Genomic DNA, 19,637 nt, shown 5'->3' with positions numbered 1-19,637 from the left:
GTTCTTTATTTTGAAACAGGGTCTTACTAAGTTGCAGAGGGCCTAAGTAGCTGAGGCTGTCCGTGAACCGCTATCCTCCGGTCTCAGCCTCCCAAATGCTGGGATTACAAGCGTGTGCCACCACACCCGGCTTGGTAGTTAGATTTTATATAAGCTATAGAGATGATGTAGAAAGGAAAACAAGCAAAGGATGGAGGTGAAAGGCCGGCTATAGTGAAGCGCCTGCTCCCTGGCTGGGGACCTTCCCACGCTTCCTCTAGAGCAGGTCCAGGAAGCTCTGGGCAGATGCCCGCGGCCCGGGCTGTGTGTAGCTCGTAATGCCTTCCTGCCTCCCCACCAGGCCTCTGTGAGTCCCCCTGGCCACGGGGCTCTGTGCTCACCATTCATTCCTCTCCAGCAACTCCTGGGGCCAAGCCCCTTGTTAGCCCGGAACCACTGCTCTCACCTGGAGAGCCAGGGCAGCTGGCGTGCCAGGGCCCCTGAGTCCTTGTGGCAGAGCTGGGCTGCTGTGCCTGCATGGCACTGGAAGGCAGCTCTCCTCGGGACTGAGGGCTGAGATGGCAAACCTGGGGTAGAAATCTGAGCCCTTTTGGACTTTAAACCCACAGCCTGCTATAAAGTTGCATGCAGGCAAGACCTTCTTCCAGTTAATGCCTGGTTTCCAGGCCTGAATTTTCAAACTCTTAAAACAGCTTGGGAGTTCAGACAGGGTTTTCCTGAGTTAAGATCACTTTGCCTTTCTAGACACTATTACTGCTGTTCATAACTGAAAAGACCCTGTGCCACCCTCCAAATACAGCAGCGGGAGAGGGCTAGATGTTCAAATGACGAATGTATGTCTCCTACCTCCTTGAATCTCTCGGTGACTCAACCTGTCTATCTACACATGGAAATGTGAGGGCAAAAAGTGGCAAAGACTGGCCATGAGCTGGGCATAGTGGCACATGTCTATAATCCCCGTACGCGGGAGGCTGACTCCAGAGGACTGCAGGTTCCAGACCAGTCTCAGCAACTTTAGGGAGACTCGGTAACCTAGTGAGACCCTGTTTCAAAAAAATAAGGCTGGGCTAGAGTGCTCCTGGACTCGATCCCCAGGACCCCACACACGGATAACAGACATGAACATCAGGGGAAGAAAGTAAATAAGTTTCTGTGTTCCTTGGGTTCTTTTTATCTGCAAAGTGGGAAATAAACATATAAGGGAATTGGTCATGGCTAAAAAATATACAGCAATGAGAGATAAATCAGCTTTATGTGATCTATCTAGGGAGGGCACATGCTGCCCTGGGACCACCCCCTCCTGCTGTTTGTCCCCCTCCCCCCAGCCCACCCCAGACTCAAGGATGCAAATACCACAGAGAAGAATATGAATTTCTGATATATCAATCTAAATTAAACCTCATTTGGAGCTAGGAGTTGTGGCACATGCCTGTAATTCCAGCAACTCAGGAGACTGAGGCAGGAGGATCACAGGTTTGAGGCCAACCTGGGTAACTCAGCAAGACCTTGTCTCAAAATAAAAAGGGATGGGGTATAGCTTAGAGGTAGGACTGCCCTGGATTTGATCCCCTGAACCACAAAACAAACAAAAAATTCATTTGGTCACCTTCCACGCTGCTCTGGCCTCTCCCTGCTCCCGGCTTCCTCAACTAGACTGGACAGATATTTTTTTTTTTTTTTTTTATTGGTTTGCATTTCTGGGGATGGAATCCAGGGCTTTGGGCTTCCCAATGAGCCACACCCCTAGCCATGGTGGACTTTTTTTTTTTTTTTTTTGGTACTGGGGATTGAATCCAGGGGCATTTTACCTTCAAGGAGCTACACTCCCCTCAGCCTTTTTAATTTATTTTTTTAAACAAGTTCTTGCTAGGTTGCTGAAATTGGCCTCAAATCTGTGACCCTCCTGTCTCAGTCTCCAAGTACTAGGATTACAACTGTGTGCCACCACCCCCATCTCATGATATATATATATATATATATTTGTGTGTGTGTGTGTGTGTGTGTGTGTGTGTGTGTGTGTGTGTGTGGTACTGGGGATTGAACCCCAAGGCATTCTACTTTTAGCTACACCCCAGCCCAATTTTGTTTTTTGGTTTCACCTTCTTTTCCCTCCTCTATTCCAATTATTCTTAGGTTAGCTCTCTTCAAATGGGCCCATATTTCTTCATATGTCAAATTTCTGCTGTCGGATTTTTTTTTTTCTAAGTGTGTTCATTTTTTGAGTGATCATCTTCTAGGAGCGAGATTCTTTTTTTTTTAATAAATATTTCTTTATTCTTCTTCTTTTTTTTTTTTTTTTTTTGGTGGTACTGGGGGTGGAACCCAGAGGCTTTCTACCTCCGGGCCATACTCCCAGACCTTTTTTATATTTTATTTGGAAACAGGGTCTCACTAAGTTGCTGAAAGCCTCACTAAATAGCTGAGGCTGGCTTTGAACCTGTGCGATCCTCCTGTCTCAGCCTCCCAAGCGCGGGGATTACAAGCGTGTACCACCATGCCCAGCAAGGAGCGAGATTCTATTCTCCATGTGGTCTAATTGATTGTTTATAGGTTCTTTTTTTGTTGTTTTTTTGGTTTTTTTGAGGGTCTGGGGATGGAACCCAGGGGCATTCAACCTCTGAGTTATACCCCTTGCCCTATTTTTTATTCTTTATTTTGAAACAGGGTCTCACTGAGTTGCAGACAATCCTCTGGTCTCAGCCTCCCAAATGCTGGGATTATAAACGTGTGCCACCATGCCCGGTTCGATTATTTATAGTTTTAATTGATGTCTTTACTTCAATGATTCCATCCTTTATCTCGTTTGGACTTTCTCTAAATTCTTTTCGAAGGTCCTGTATTATTTCTACAGTTATATTCCTGATTTGATCTTCTGGAGATCTCTGCATTTCTGTGTTACTAGGTTCTGATATTATGGGGTTCATTGCTCCATTGTTGTTCCTCTTTCCCATGATTTCAGAAGTTTGTGCTCTCTGGGTCACCATGATTTCACTTCCAATTTTATTTTTTACTTGGAAACAGGGTTGCTAGGTTGATGAGTCTCACTACTTGCTGAAGCTGTCCTGGAACCTGCCATCCTCCTGTCTCAGCCTCCTAAGTACTGGGATTACAGGTGTGCACCACCATGCCAGGTTACGATAGGTGTGTGTGTGTGTGTGTGTGTGTGTGTGTGTGTGTGTGTGTTTAGTGGTACTGGGCTTCCTGGAAACCCTTCTACCTCCGGATTACACTCCCAGACCTATTTTTATATTTTTATTTGGAAACAGGGTCTCTTAAACCAGCGCGGCTGGCTTCGAACCTGCGCGATCCTCCTGTCTCCGCCTCCCAAGCGCGGGGATTACAAGCGTGCGCCACCGCGCCCGGCTACGATAGGTTTTTAATAGAACCACATATTCTCTCTCTACCACAGAAGTCATTTATCCTGTCAAGGACTTTTTTTTTAAGATGAAATGTCAGTGTATCTGAGTACACAGTGAGGTTAACCGTGGACTTGGAGGCCTCTGGTTGTGCTGCTTGAGGAGGCCTGTGGCCCGCACGCCCTCTGGCTTCCATACTAAACACGAGACCCTGAGGATCAGGCAGCAGGGATAAGGAGCTTCCCGGCAGGCGGCCACAGAGCACAGCTCACCCAGCCTGTGGCTCTCTTCCCCCAACCCCAAAAATAGTTTCTGTAGAAACTTCTTGCTATCTTTTTTATTTTTAGTATTAAAGGTCGAACCCCGGGCATTTCTACCTCTGAACCACACCCCCAACCCTATTTCATTTTATTTATTTATATATTTATTTACTTTTGTAGTACTGGGGATTGAAACCAGGGGCATTCTACCTCCTAGATACACCCACAGCCCTATTTTATTTTGTATTCTGAGAGCCTCACTAAATTGCTGAGGCTGACCTTGAACCTGCGATCCTCCTGTCTTAACCTTCCAAATACTGGGATTACAGGTGCAAGCCACTACACTTGACTCTTTTTTTTTTTTTTTTCGTACTGGGGATGGAACCCAGGGGCGTTCTACCTCTGAGCTACACCCCAGCCCTATTTTTTATTCCTTATTTTGAAACAGGATCTCACTGAGTTGCAAAGGGCCTCACTAAGTAGCTGAGGCTGGCCGGGAACCTGGATCCTCCTGTCTCAGCCTCCCGAATGCTGGGATGACAAGTGTGTGCCACTGCGCCCGGCTCCATACCTGGCTCTCGCTATCTTTACCGCTGGAGCTCTCCTCTTGATTAGACTGAGAGGGGAAACAAGGTCCATCTTGGGATCCATATGCCCAGGAGGCTAGTCAACTTTCAGCTGTAGGAGTGACTCATGACCCTCCTCTCCTGCCTTGGAGCCAAAGGACCGGTCTGGATTTCACTTATTTCCCCCTTGGGGCATCCTGCTGAGGCTGGAAAACATGTGTGGGGTGGGGGGGGGGAGGGACATGTGTGTTTTCTGGAAGCCTCTGGTGTTCTTAGGAACTATGATGGCTCCAGGAAGAACAGTGTGCTAGTCTCTTGTTTTTCTTTTTTCTTTCTTTCTTTTTTTTTTTTTTTTTTTTGAACCCATTACAAAGATCCGGTCTCCGGAAATATCCCCAGGGTTTTGTTTTGTTTTGTTTTTACTGGGGATTGGACTCAGGGGCCTTCTATCTCTGAACCACACTCCCAACTCATCACTATCAACAACATCACCGTCAACATCACCATCATCATCATTTTGAAACTGGTTCTTGCTAAATTGATGAGGCTGGCCTCAAACCTGTGATTCTCCTGTGTCAGCCCCCTAAGTACTAAGATTACAAGTGTGCACCACCACGCCCTGCTTCCCAGTAATGTGTGTGTGTGTGTGTGTGTGTGTGTGTGTGTGTGTGTCTGTGTGTGTGTGTGGTACTGGGGATGGAACCCAGGGAGGGGCCTTCTACCTCTGTGCTACACCCCAAACCTATTTTGTATTTTATTTGGAAACAGGGTCTCACTAAGTTGCTGAGAGCCTCACTAAGTAGCTGCGGCTGGCTTTGAAACTGTGTGATCCTCCTGTCTCAGCTTCCCAAGGACTGGGATTACAAGTGTGCGCCACCATGCTCTGCTCCCCAGTATTTTTTTTTTTTTTTTTTTGGTGGTACTGAGGTTCCTGGAAGCCCTTCTACCTCCGGGCTACACTCCCAGACCTATTTTTACATTTTTTAAATTTGGAAACAGGGTCTCCTAAGCCAGCGCGTGTGGCTGGCTTCGAACTGCGCGATCCTCCTGTCTCTGCCTCCCAAGCGCGGGGATTACAGGCGTGCGCCGCCACGCCCGGCATTCCCCAGTATTTTTTAACTTGATACAAAATGAAAAAAGTAGTACTTGTGAGGCGAGACAGAAGGATCACAGGTTTGACACCAACCTCAGCAACTTAACTAGACTGTTTCAAAATAAAAATGTAAAAAGTGCTGGGAAGCAGCTCATTGGTAGGATACTCAGGTTCAACCCCTAGTCCAAAAAAAAAAAAGGCAAGCCTGGCATGGTGGCACACACCTGTAATCCCAGTACTTTGGAGGCTAGACAGGAAGATGGTAGGTTGAGGACAGTCCCAGCCACTGCAGGTAGTGAGATTCTCATCAACCTAGGGAGACCCTGTTTCCAAACAAAAAATGAAACTGGGCTGGGGGTGTCACTTGAAGGTAGAATGCCTCTGGGTTCAATCTTGACTAACAAACACACACACACACACACACACACACACACACACACACACACACACACGGCAGAAAAAGAACAAAATTGGCCCTGTTAGGAGCAGCCGTCAGGCGACCTCAGCAACCTGAGCGGCCCTCAGGGCGCTGACAGCTGTCCCGCTCTGCTCTCCTCCTGGGTTTCTTCTACTGTGCCCCCACCACCCTTGGTCAGAGAACCTGGGCACCTACAGAAAGTTCCAGTGACTTGGAGCCACACCTCCGCTCCTGGCCGTAGGCTGGCTCTGCCTCTGGGGCTTAGAGGAAACTCCTCCAGCGAGGAGCCCGCCCGCAGAGGAGCACCTGCCCGCTGCTCCGGAGGCCCCGGAACCTCAGCCACGTTTTCTCCTGAGACCGGCAGATCACAATGGCTGCGAGCACAGAAGAAGGAGTTAAGAAGGCTGGTTTCTGAGAGCTTTCTTTTTTAGAAGATATTTTTATCCTGCTGGGTATGAACATGGCAAAGGAGGTCAGTGTGACAGCCGGGGCCTCCTCCAGGCAGTCTTTGTTTCTCTGTGGCCAGAAAAAGCCCAGAAGCCTTCCCTTGCACCTCACCCGTGACTGCTGTCCCAGCTGAGCAGTGGCAGGCGGGGTGTGCTCCCCCCCCACCCCCGGCTCTGCTCGGAGGCCCGGGACCCCCACCTGGGGGTAGCGTGATGGTGGGAGCCGCCAAGGTCATGGGCTCGTGTGTGTGTGTGTGTGTGTGTGTGTGTGTGTGTGTGTGTGTGGTGTTGGGGATGGAACACCAGGGACATTACACCTCTGAGCTGCACCCCCAGCCCTTTTTATTTTTTATTTGGAAGTGGGTTTTTGCCAGGTTGCTGAGAGATTTACTATGTAGTTGAGGCCAGCCTCAAACCCGTGATCCTCCTGTCCCAGCCTCTCAAGTACTGGGATGACAGGTATGAGCCACTACCTGCCCGTAACACACTCCTTTTTTTTTTTCTTTCTTTCTTTCTTTTTTTTTTTTTTTTTTTTTTTTGCAGTACTGAGGATGGAACCCAGGGGGCATTCTACCTCCAAGCTATACCCCCAGTCCTATTTTTTATTCTTTATTTTGAAACAGGATCTCACTGAGTTGCAAAGGGCCTCACTAAGTAGCTGAGGCTGTCTGAGAACTGTGATCCTCCTGTCTCAGCCTCCCGAATGCGTGTGCCACCATGCCTGGCTACACTCTTTTTTGCTTTAATTCATTAGTTAATTCAGTGTGTGGTACTGAGAATTGAACCCTGGAATGTTCTATCTCTGAGCTACACCCCTAGCCCTATTTTATTTTTTACTTTGAAACAGGTCTTGCTAAATTTCTGAGACTGGCCTCAAACCCGTGATCCTCCTGTCTCAGCCTCCCTACTTAGCTAATTCACTCCAACAACCTAGTGTTTTTTTTTTAAGAACTGTTTTTATATGAATGATCAAATTTCCATTCTTTTTTTTTTTTTTTCTTTTTCTTTTTTTCTTTTTTTTTTTTTTACAAACTCTGTCTCTGTAGCCAGGGGAACCAGATTCTGAGCAAGCAAGCAATTAGGACTATTAGTCATAAAACCACCCAGCCCTTTGGAAAAGCCGGTGACTCCGCTTTTCCACTTGAGGCTCATCAGCACATTCCAAGCCAAAACCTTAGAGAAAGGGTGAACTTTGATCTCGCGTGTCAAGATCAAAGTGAATTCAGGCTCTGGAGACTTAATTTCCACTTTCTAAAACAAAACAAAGCCTCAGCCTGAAGAATTTAGTTGAACATTAAGGTAAGATTAATCACTGGTCCTCTAGCCAGGTAGCAATTTGCACCCTCCCTGCCGGGGGAGCCTGCGGTTCCCAGGCCCGCAGGGGCTGGGCGCCTGCCGCCTCCCCGAGTGCATGGAAGCTCTAAACTTCGCCGCGGGCCCACCAGGCAGGCATGGTCCTGTCTTGGCGGAGGTCACGGTGCAGGACCAAAATCTGGAAAGAAAGTTGCATCGCACGACAACCAGAACCTGATATTCAAGAAAGGAGGAGGGCACCGAGGACAGTGCCAGGTCCGTCCTGCCAACCTGCCGCCCACAGCCAGGCAACTCCCATCCCCAGCTACAGAGCCACCAGTGCTAAACAGGCCTCCCCGCCCTGGGACACAGGACCTTGGCGTTTTCTTGACTCTTCCTGACAGGCTCCAGCCACGGCTTACATTTGTCTGTGTTGGGAGAATCCTGGTGTTGAGTTCTCCAGGAATCAAATGTCACCAGCCACAGGGACCCCTGGCTTGTCTTTCCAGCAGAATAAAGCAATTTGGGCCAGAGAGGGTGACACATGCCTGCGATCCCAGCGTTTGGGATGGGAGACAGGAGGATCACAGGTTCAAGACCATCCTCAGCAACTTAGCAAGCCTCTCAGCAACCTAGTAAGATCCTGTTTCGAAATGAAAAATAAAAAGGGTGGGGTGGGTATAGTTCAGTGTTAGATGCTTGTGGGTTTAATCTCCAGTGTCAAAGAGAGAGAGAGAGAGACAGACAGACAGACAGACTTGGGGTATAAATCAAGAGGGCAAGAACAAAAGAACCTGCTTGTGTTCAGGATGTAAGGAGTAGACAAACTCCCCTAACAGTCACCTCCTCTCTAAAGGATTTCTTGCATACAGTCACGAGTCACTTTCATTTGGAGAGGAATTAAATAGGCTAAGGTCCTCAGGGTGGGCGCCCCGGGGAAGGGAGTCTCCAGCCCAGAATGTCACTGCCTGGCCTAGGGGACTGGGAGCCCTGAGCTCCTCCACAGCCCATAGGATCTAGGGCCAGCCCTGTGTGATGGGTGCAGATCGCCCCGGGGTGGGGGCTGGCCTGGAGCCTGCCGAGGGGTTAGTCCGGTACCAGTACCGGGGCCAGCGAGGCTGGGATCGGAACCTGCCGTGAGGCAAGACCGGTGCTGGGGCCTCCGAGGCCAGGATAGGAGTCTGTCGAGGGGTTATGCCGGTGCCAGGGTCAGCGAGGCTGAGACAGAGCCTGCCTTGAGGCTAGGCTAGTGCTGGAGCCAGCAAGGCCGGGATTGGAGCCAGCTGAGGGGTTAGGCCGGTGTCGGGGCCAGCGAGACCAGAATTGGGGCTTCTCATGAGGCAAGGCCGCTGCTTGAGCCAGCGAGGTCTGGATCAGTCCACCGGGTAGCCAGGCCACTATTGGGGCCATCAAGAGTGGGATCAGTACTTGCAACGCGGCATGCACAGAGAAATATCGCAGAAAATAAAAACCAGATGCTTCCCCTAATCAGCAATAACTAGGAGGAAAGGGGCAACAGGAAGAGGTCGAGTTACAGAAAGGGCCCTATAGTGAAGCAATTAAGGTGACCAATCAGAGGGTATGGAATAGGGGAGGATGGAGCCTCTTTAAAATGCAGGAGGTAAATAAACACATGTATCAAAGTTAATCACCAAACAAGCATGGGATCGAGGGAGGGGGAGGGAATGGGATGGGGGCTGGATGAGGGCTAATTGGATGATGTGTGCTTGTATATCCTCTCAAGTCTCGTATTCCAATGTGATATATGATTACAATGCACCAATAAAAAAAATAATAAAAAAAAGACTTCTCTAAACAGAAAGGACAGGGTGTCGGCAGGCCGGCCCCTCCTCCAGTCCCTACCAGTCAGCTGGGCTAAGCCTCCAGCCTCTGCTTCTGAACCCGCACTGCAGGAGCTCTCCTCTCTCTCCCACAGATCCACACGCGCTGGGAACTGGCTGTGTGACTTTGGATAGGTCACTTGATCTCTCTGAGCCTCCGTTTCTTTCCTTTTAAAAGCAGATCCTTAAGATTCCTGCTTGCTGAAGCTTGTTGTGGGAATTATAAAAGCATGACACACGCTGACTGGGCATCCAACACTCAGAAGAGGTCGAAGCGCCATAGGTGCGTTCCACCCCCACTGCCCTGGGCCACCCGTTCGTCTCCAAGCAGAGAAACTGAGGCCCACAGGACTTGCAACCTCAGTGGCCCACAGGTCAGGCCCACGGCTGGGCCTCGGCGGCTCCTGCCACCTCTCAATTTAGGAGTGGGCATCACCTGGGAAACTTGTAAACAACAGCTCCCAAGGCCATTTTCCCAGAGATACTAATTCAAGAGAGTGGTGGGTGCCAGGCATCTTTTTTTTTTTGTACTGGGGTTGAACCAGGGCATTCTACCACCAAGCTACATGCCCTGACCTATTTTATTTATTTCAAATGGTGGCGCACGCTTGTAATCCCAGTACTTGGAGGATCACATAGGTCCAAAGCCAGCCTCAGCTATTTAGTGAGACCCTGTTTCCAAATAAAGATATAAAATAGGTCTAGGAGTGTAGCCCAGAGTAGAATGCCCCTGGGTTCCATCCCCAGCACGGCAAATATAAATAAATAAATAAATAAATAAATAAATAAAAAACACCCAAACAAACAAACAAACCAAAAAAAAAAAAAAACAAACTCAGGGTCTAGTTGTTAAGCACTTTGCTAAATTGCTGAGGCTGGCCTTAAGGCCATGATCTTCCGGTCTCAGCCTCCCAAGCTCAGGCATGTGCCCACTAGCATCTGGAACTTTAGCGGCACCTCAGGTTATTCCGGAGCGAACGCACCCCAGACACACCCAGTATCCTCTGACTCCGGGCTGGAGAGTCTCCATCTCCTCCTGGAAACTCCTCCCATATGCCCAGCAGATCCGGGACCGCTGCTCACACCCCATCCACCCTCACGTGTCACCAGTTAGCCGCCTCTGTATTTGGATTTTTTTTTTTTTTTTTTTTTTTTTTTTTTGGTGGTACTAGGGGTGGAACCCAGAGGCTTTCTACCTCCGGGCTATACTCCCAGACCTATTTTATACTTTATTTGGAAACAGGGTCTCACTAAGTTGCCGAGAGCCTCACTAAGTAGCTGAGGCTGGCTTTGAACCTGCGCGACCTCCTGTCTCAGCCTCCCAAGCGCGGGGATTACAAGCGTGAGCCACCACGCCCGGCTTTGTATTTGATTTCACACCCTCCTGGAAAGCGGGGCCACGATGTCCACTTCTTGTGCCCCAGCACTGGCGGGCTGGTATGGGGCTCAGCCCTGGTCCCTGGGTGGGCACACACCTGAGCCCCAGTGAGACAGCCTGGCTCCCGGGGCCGAGTCAGATGGCAGGCCCCAGGCGCTGAGCAGCGGGGTCACAGCCCTGAGGACTCCAGACTGGAAAAGCCCAGCTGGTCTAGGATCAGAAGAGAGCGCAGTTCTCTCTGACTTTGAGACAAGGACCCGCAGCACACCCACCACGCCCCGTTTCGAGGCCCATTTATGACTCGGGTGTTTGGATCCTGGAACATATTTACTACCCACAGAAATAAAGGTTATAAATGAAAACATGTGAAGCAAAAGCCGTGGGACCCAGCAGGCAGCACCGCCCCACAGGGGGCCGCCATGCAGGGCGAAGTCATTCATTTATTTTTAACCTTCTTTCTGGTTCTTAAAGAAAACTGCTCTCCTTTTTCTTTTTTTTTCTTTTTTCTTTTTCTTTTTCTCAGTACTGGAGATTGAACCCAGGGGCATTCTACCTCCTATTCTCAGCTTCCCAAGTACTGGGATTACAGGCCTGCGCCATCATGCCCGGCTAGGAAAACTTTTGTTTGCTACACCCTCAGCCCTACTTTTTTTTTTTTTTTCCAGTACTGGAGATAGAACCCAGGGGCATCTACCTCCGAGCTACACCCCCAGCCCCATTTTTTATTCTTTATTTTGAAACAGGGTCTCACTGGGTTGCAAAGGGCCTCACTAAGTAGCTGAGGCTGGTTGTGAATCCAGGTCCTCCGGTCTCAGCCTCCTGAATGCTGGGATTACAAGCGTGTGCCACCACGCCCGGCTCTTAAAACTATCTTTATGTGAAGCAGAAATAATTAGACACACAAAAGGGTTCAAGAAAGGGAGAAGAGGTCCAGAGAGGGATGAAAATCAGCCCCAGAAAGAGGGTGTTGTGAATGAGGGGCTGACTTGTGGCGGATAGAGGAAGAGGAAAGTGTGGAGGACAAAGGGATTTGAAGTGAAATGATAAAGCAAAAGACAGGGTGGTGCACCCCTGTAATCCCAGTACTTGGGAGGCTGAGATAGGAAGATTACAGGTTCGAGTCCAGCCTCAACTACTTAGTGAGAACCTGTTTCCAAATAAAAAATAAAATAGAGCTGAAGGTATAGCTCAGAGGTAGACTAGCCCTGGGTTCAATCCCCAGTACCAAAAAGTTATATACCGATATATAAACTGCATGATTGTATTAAGGATCTTATATAGTATAAAGATATCAAATTTTATCTGTTACATAGACAAAAATTAGAAATGTGTATAATTAGAGAGAGCAACTTCCTGCACAAATGTGGGAAATGTTAACAACTGGTGGAATTGGATTTCTCTAACTTTTCATTGGCAATTTCTTGAAAGAAAAAACTGGAAGAAACATAATTTCAGCCCTTGTAGCAGCGCGGGGAAGCCTCTGTCAGCCCGGGAAGCACCAGAATAGCTTATCTCCCTCCTCCCTCCTTCCCCTCCCCCGCTCCTTTCCTCTGAAACACGGGAAAGAGCAGCTAATCTGATGGCCATTTAAAGACACCAGGCCCACTGCAAGCACAAGGAGAATAAAGTTCAGGAAAGCTGAGCTTCAGCCCTGAGACCTTGGGGCAACTCAGCAAACCTCGTCCTCACCGCCCACCCCCAGCCCGCCTTTGTCCATTCGCCAATTCTTGTGTATGTGTGTGTGTGTGTGGGGATACTGGGCGGGGGAGACCCAGGGGCATTCTGCCTTTGAGCTGCACCCCCTCCCTATTTTTTGTTCTTTATTTTGAAATAGGGTCTCACTAAGTTGTGGAGGCCTTACAAAGAAGCTGAGGCTGGCTGTGAACCCTTTAATCGTCCTGTCTCAGCCTCCCAAGTCCTGGTATTACAAGTATGTATGTGCCACCACGGTGGCCCATTTGCTAATTCTAGGCCCTTGAATTAGAGGGGGAAAATTCTCCTAGTTAAGAAAAAGTATCAGTTTTTTTGTTTTTTTTTTGTTTGTTTGTTTGTTTGGTTTTTACTGGGGATTGAACCTCTGAGCTATACTCCCAGCCCTACTGTTTGTTTTTATTTTGTTTGGAAGCAGGGTCTCCCTAGGTTGCTGAAGCTGGTCTTGAACCTGTGATCCTCCTGTCCCTGCCTCTCAAGTACTGGAATTACAGGCATGCATCACCATACCCAACCTCAATTCATTTTATTTTATTCAGCAGGTCAGTAACAAAGGAAATAAAGTGCTCTTTTTCGCTCAATATGTCCCCAGAGGCTGCACAGAAACACAAGGTGGCAAACACTCCTGGCACCCACAGGCCTGGGACTCTGCATTCTTCCAGAGCACCCAGCTGCTCCCTCCCCAGCTGGCCAGAAAGTGCTCTCCCAGGTTCCTGCCTGGCCTGTTGTAACCTTCTCTCACCTCTGCATGAAGAATGAGAGCCCAGGACCACAGGGCCCCTTCCCCTTGCCATCTGGCACCGCCAGTGTCCAGAGGCCCCGGGACAATCGTGTCTGTGTCTTCTGGGTGCATCTCTGGCTTTGCAATCCAGGGGCTTCTGGGATTCAGAGGCCCATCCCATTATGAGTTTAAAAGCCTATGGCTTAGAGCCAGGCGTGGTGGCGCACGCTTGTAATCCCAGTGCTTGGGAGGCTGAGACAGGAGGATCGCACAGGTTCGAAGCCAGCCTCAGCTACTTAGTGAGGCTCTCAGCAACTTAGTGAGACCCTGTTTCCAAATAAAGTATAAAATAGGTCTGGGAGTACATCCCGGAGGTAGAAAGCCCCTAGGTTCCACCCCCAGTATCACACACACACACACACACACACACACACACACATGCCTATGGCTTAAATACCCACTAACAAGTCCCCATGGCTCTGGGCTGGGGGGCTAGGCGCTGCTGCTCCAGTCCAGGGTGATGCAGGAAAGAAGGAAAACAGCGAGGCAAAGCTGCAGCCAGCAGCCTCACGTGCGCCGCACCCCTGCGCACGTCCTCACCTTGTTAGACACGGCTGGGAGAGACTTTCAGGTTGTTGACAGCCAACTGATGAGCACGCATCTGCCAGCCGCCAAGAGCTAAAAGAAGCCCAGGCCAAGGGACCGCGTGGCTGCTGCAGAGACATTACCCACAGACCAGCAGGTCCACCCGCGCCGGCCTTAGACGTGCAGCTACCGCTCTGCTCAGAGAAAAGCAGCTTTCTTTCCACAACGCCAAGGATCAAACCCGGGGACACTCTGCTGCTGGGCTACACCCCAAGTCCTTCTTATGTTGAGGCAGAGTCTTGCTAAGTTGCCCAGGCTGGCCTCAAACTTGTGATCATGCCTCAGCCTTCAGAGACTGGGATCGCAGGGGCGTCACACGTCGGGCTCAGAGTTTATTTTTTCCTTCTCTTTTCTTTCGTTTCTCGTCTTCATTCTGGGGATTGAATCCAGGAGCATTCTACTGCTGAGCTATACCCCCAGCCTGGTTTTATTTTTTATCTGGAAACAGCATTTAAGTTGCTGAGGCTGTCTTTGAATATGTGATCCTCCTGTCTCAGCCTCCCAAATACCAGGATTATTATAAGTATGTGCTACCATACCCAGTACCAGGTTTCTTTGAAAGGTTCATTTTATGTATTTTTCCACCTGGACCTCTCCTAGAAAGATGTGTTTTATTTCCCAAGGGTGCTATTTTTCCCAGGGGTGCACAGAAACTGACTCCCCATGAGAGCAGGGTGAGTCTGTACCGCTGTCTCCAGTATGAGAGTATGAGGGGACAGGTTCTTTATTTCTTTTCAGTACTGGGGGTTGAACCCAGGGGCATTCTACCTCTGAGCAAGGGCAAAGATCTGTGTAAAAACAAAACAAACACATGAGCAGGAAAAGCAGGCATGAAGTATATTTTCTTTTTTTTTTAAGATTTAAAAGAAATACAGAGGATAGGTACAGCTCCATACCAGACTGGTATGGAGGGGTGACTCGAATGAATACACCCTTAAGTATATTTTCAGCAGAGAAAGCCATGTAAAGGTCGACTCTCAAAGTATGTCTCCTTCTAGGAAGATAGAGGGAATGAGCTCATCTGGGTAGCTAAGAGTCAAGTAACGATCTTAAGGTTGCTTTAGAGTAGTGTTGGAATTAAAAGAAACAGACAAGCAGACTCTTCTGCTTCCACGCCAGACCTACTCAATCATGCTGTATTTTATTTCTATTTACCCACTGTTGGTACTGGGGATTGAGCCCAGGGACATTCTACCTTCAGCCCTTTTTATTCTGAAACAGGATTTTGCTAAATTGCTGAGGATCTAAGTTCCTGAGGCTGCCCTTGAACTTGTGATGCTCCTCTCTTTGCCTCCCAAGTACAGGGATTATAGGCATGTGCCACCATGCCAGGCTTCATCTGCCTTTTTAACAAGATCCTGGGAATGGAACCCAGGGGCTACCTTTAAGCTACACCCCCAGCCTATTTTTTATTCTTTATTTTTTTGAAACAGGGTCTCACTGAGTTGCAGAGGGCCTCACCAAGTACCTGAGGCTGTCCTCAAACCACAATCCTCCTGTCTCAGCCTCCCAAACGCTGTGCCACCATGCCTGGCTTTGTGTGTGTGTGTGTGTGTGTGTGTGTGTGTGTGTGTGTAATTGGGGATTGAATGCAGGGTCAATCTATCTCTGAGCCACACCCCCAGCCCTATTTTTAAATTCTTTCTTTATTTTGAAACAGAGTCTCACTAAGTTGCAGAAAGTGCGCCTCACTAAGTAGCTGAGGCTGGCCACTAACGGAACCGCCATCCTCTGGTCTCAGCCTCCCAAGTACTGGGATTACAGGCGTGCGCCACCATGCACGGCTTCTGATGGCTATTTTTACCGCGCCATACCCTGGGCATCTTGCAAAAGGCACTAGGGGAGTGCAGGAATTTGAGGACCTGTGGGGGCGTGGCTGAGGTGCAGGACAGACCTTCCAGATGTCGGGGTGTGCAGTCTCTCCCCTAGCGTGGAGCCTGAGGTCCCCAGGAGATCCTATCACACGGCACATCTGGGTAGAGCCCAAGCACTCAGGCCTTTCCCCACCAGTGTTACAGCTTTATTTATTTCCTTCCTTCCTTTCCCTTCTTCTTCCTTTTTCTTTTGGTACTGGGGATTGAACCCAGGGGTTTTCTACCCTGAGTCACACACCCAGCCTTTTGTTTTTATTTTGAAACAGGGTCTTGCTAAATTGCTGAGCCTATCCCCGAACCGTGAGTGCCACTATGCCCGGCCAGCTTTGTATTTTCTTAGAGCAGAGAGGTTAGGGCCACCAACACAGAATGAGTTGGAGGGGACTTGGACATCTGCTCTCCAGGACTCCTGCTCCCCACTCACTGGAGCCAGGATCATGAGACCCAGAAGGCCTGACATCTGCTGGGAAGAACCAAGGCGTGAGCTGCCTTCTCAGCCCCAAGCAGCTGCACCCGTCCAGGCCTCCCCAGAAGGAGTCAAGTCATGACCACATCCTTTGCCCCGCCGGCCCCACTGCCTGGTGCTCTCTGATTATACCACTGCATGAGGACGGAGGAGAACTGGTTTCATTTCTGGTATTACCTGGGTTTCTCTTTGGTGGGGACAACCATGGTGGTTTGCAAGCCTGCCATAGAGAAAGCCCACCTCACGTCCCTACGCCCTCCGGCCTCACACCCGCAGCCCATGCTCGCCCCATCTGCCAAACCCTTCCGGGGCCTCTCTGTTCAAATGCTCAGGTGCCGCAGAAGTTTCCTAAAGAAAGTCCAAAGAGGCGTTGCTTGTCTTCCCAATACTGTTAAAACGTCAACATTATTCTGTCTCCTGGCCCCCAGCCTTAGTAGATATTTTCCTTAAACAAGGAGGCTGAGAAAAAGGGTTTGAATGTCTGAGCTGGTAATTCCATCTCTGGAACATCCTGGATGGATCACCAGTGTTGGAGGCACTTTTCATTTATTGTGAAGTAGTTTCAATCTGTTCTCATTTAAGTTCAATAAAAAAGGGGAGGGGGGAGAAAAACTCCCATCCCATTGCGCAAGCCATTCTGGGCGTGGGTTTTCCTTTTCTCCTACCTCACGGTGAATCAAACGCTCAGGTGACCATCAAAGGCATTTCTGCAATGTATGTAACTACCAGCCCGAATAGTCAAGCCCATTTCTTTTGGTATAACTGACTGGCAGAGCACGCGCTTTGCATGTAAGGGGTCCTGGTTCCATTCTCAGCACTGCCGGGCATGGTAGTGCACGCTTGTAATCCCAGTACTTGGGAGGCTGAGACAAGAGGATTGCAGTTTCAAGGACAGCTTCAGCAATGCAGTGAGACAGACTCTCAGCAACATAATAAGACCCTGTTTCAGAACAACGAAAATAAATAAATAATTTTTTTTAAAAAAGAGCTAAGGGTGTAGCTTGGAGGTAGAATGCCCCTGGGTCCAATCCTCAGGACCAAGAAGAAAGAAAAAGAAAGAAAGAAAGAAAAGAAGAAAGAGAAAGAATGAGAATACAAGTAAACTTGCACATGCTACCAAAAAAAATCTGCCTCTCATCCATGGGGAACACTCAGGCCCACCCCTGGATCTGTGGGAGGAAAACCTGGACCTTCAGGCATCAGCGATCCACACAAAACAACCGATGGCACAGAGTCAAAGCCCGTGTTTCCCTGCACCCCTGCACCCAGAGCCAAGGCTGCCCTTAGCTCTTCTGCTTTGCTTAAACACAAATCCCAGCATGGGCTTCTTAGACATTTCCCCTATGTAACTGAAGGCAAAACACATTAAATATTTGATCTCGTTTTACTATGATGAGAGCTAGCAGGCTCATAAATAATCCACTGACTTGGTTCATTTTTCTGGACAAAATTGATCATAAAAATACATACAGGCTTTTGTAATGCCTGACCCTTTGGAAAGTCTCCCCCTCGCAAGTTCTTTGGAACCCGAAACACTTCCACCTGCAAAAGTCCCGGTGCTAGAGGCAATCCCCTCGGCTTGCCTCAGCCCTGGAGAGCTCGGTCACAGCAGATCTGAAGGTGCACGCTTCCCCAGCGCCGAGGGCTCCACATCTCAGCGGCGTGTGGAACCGCCCGCTGGAGTGTCACATCAATTCTGAATGGCCCGGGAGGAATCTGAGCCCGCGGCAGCGCAGCCGCCCGAGCGGACCGAGGTCACGCAAAGATTTCTCCGGCTGTGCGGACGCGCCTCTTTGGAAAGCCACCCGCCCCGACGGCCGAGCAGAGACTAAACCTACACCACGCGCGGGACTCCAGCAACTTCGCCAACCCTAGGACCGGCGCCTCGCTCAAGGCCAGCTTTACCCGGAGTCCTGGGCGCTCCCGCGCTGGAGAAGCCCCGGCTGCTGTGCGGGCTCCCGGGGAGGCCGGGCGCGGGCTCCGGAGGCAGGGAGGCAGGGAGGCCGGGAGGCCGGGAGGCAGGGAGGCTGGGAGCCCGGGAGGCTGGGAGGCTGGGAGGCTGGGAGCCGGAGCCGGAGCCGCAGCCGCAGCCGTGGAGGAGCCCGAGCCCGCCAGGCGGCCACCTGCCCGCCGCCAGCCCGCGCCGCGCCGCCTATTTGTACCCCCGGCCCTCACATGGTCTGATCTCCAGATAGCCGGGAGCTCCGCACGAGCCTTTGCGTCACCTCGAAGCGGATCAACTTTGCGCCGCCGCTGCCCGGGGCGGGGGCCGGGCCGAGGCTGCCCGGGGCGGGGTGGGGTGGGGGGGGTCCGCCCTCGGGGTCCGCCCGCCCGGCCGCGCGCCGCTCGCTGAGCCCCCGCCCCGCCCCGCAGGTGGAGGGCTGCGCCCGCCGAGCCTGTCATCCCAGGACTTGGAGGCTGAGGACGACCGCAGGTTCGAAGCCAGCCTCGGCCACGTAGCAAGGCTCCAGCAATTTTTTATTGTTTCCAAATAAAAAAATAAAATGGGGCTGGGGGCATAGCTCAGGGGTAGAATGCCTCTGGGTTCCATCCCCAGCAACACACACACACACACACACACACACACACCCCGATTTTCAAACCAAGAGTGTACACAGGTTAATCTGCACAAGCGCTTTTGCCCGTGGTGTTGGACAGGGATGAAATACTACGACATTTGAACTAACTCACAGTTCAATAGGAGAGCATTATTTTGAACTACGAGCTTATCTTGTTGATAATTTTCCATTAAAAAAAAAAAACACGCTTTAGAACTAATGTAAACTGGTCGTGGTGGCACATGCCTGTAATCCCAGTACTCGGGAGGCTGAGACAGGCGGATTGCAGATTCGAGCACAGCATCAGCAAGTAACGAGGCTCTAATGAGACTCTGTTCCCAAATAAGTAAATAAGCAAATAAATAAGGCTGGGGGTGTAGCTTGGAGGTAGAATGCCCCTAGGTTCCATCCTCAGAACCACCAAAAATAAAATAAAATAAGACCTGAGTGTAATATTATTACATTACCTTTGTTAAACTAAAATGAAGTTAATTTTTTTTTAAGAATAGATGGAATACTTGCTTCGGGCTAAGGCCGAGCCTGACCAGCCAGGCAGGGACTGTAGCAAACTCAGAGCCACAATGGAAGCAGTACTGACGGGTTTACAGTCGGAACTGTCGCCCCTTGGTATCTAGGAACCGAGCCCAGAAAGCCCAGGTGCCCAGCTCAGCGCCGGGAGGGCCTGAGACGGACCTCGGGGCGCAGGTGTGGGCGGGTCCCTCCCAGAGGGACAAGAACGAGGTTTTGGTGCCACCTAGGCGCCAGGGCCGGGACTGCAAGGAGAGCGGCGAGTGTTCTCAGCCCCCAGCATGCCGGGGACCTGGCTGGCGCGGGCGTCACATGGACAGTCTTTGGTGTCCCATGTCTCTGTCAATGACAGGTGGACGCAATGGTCTGTGCGTCCTTTTTCCTTAATGAAGGTGTAGGTACTGTGTAAAGGGGCCGCCCAAACCTAAGGTAGTTAGTTCCCAGGAGGTGCAGGGCAGACAGGGGTCCGAAAGCAAAGGAAGGC

This window comes from Muscardinus avellanarius, assembly GCF_963383645.1.
Source record: "Muscardinus avellanarius genome assembly, chromosome: 16".
In the NCBI taxonomy this organism is placed as follows: domain Eukaryota; kingdom Metazoa; phylum Chordata; class Mammalia; order Rodentia; family Gliridae; genus Muscardinus; species Muscardinus avellanarius.
Note: the sequence above shows the minus strand (reverse complement) of the source record.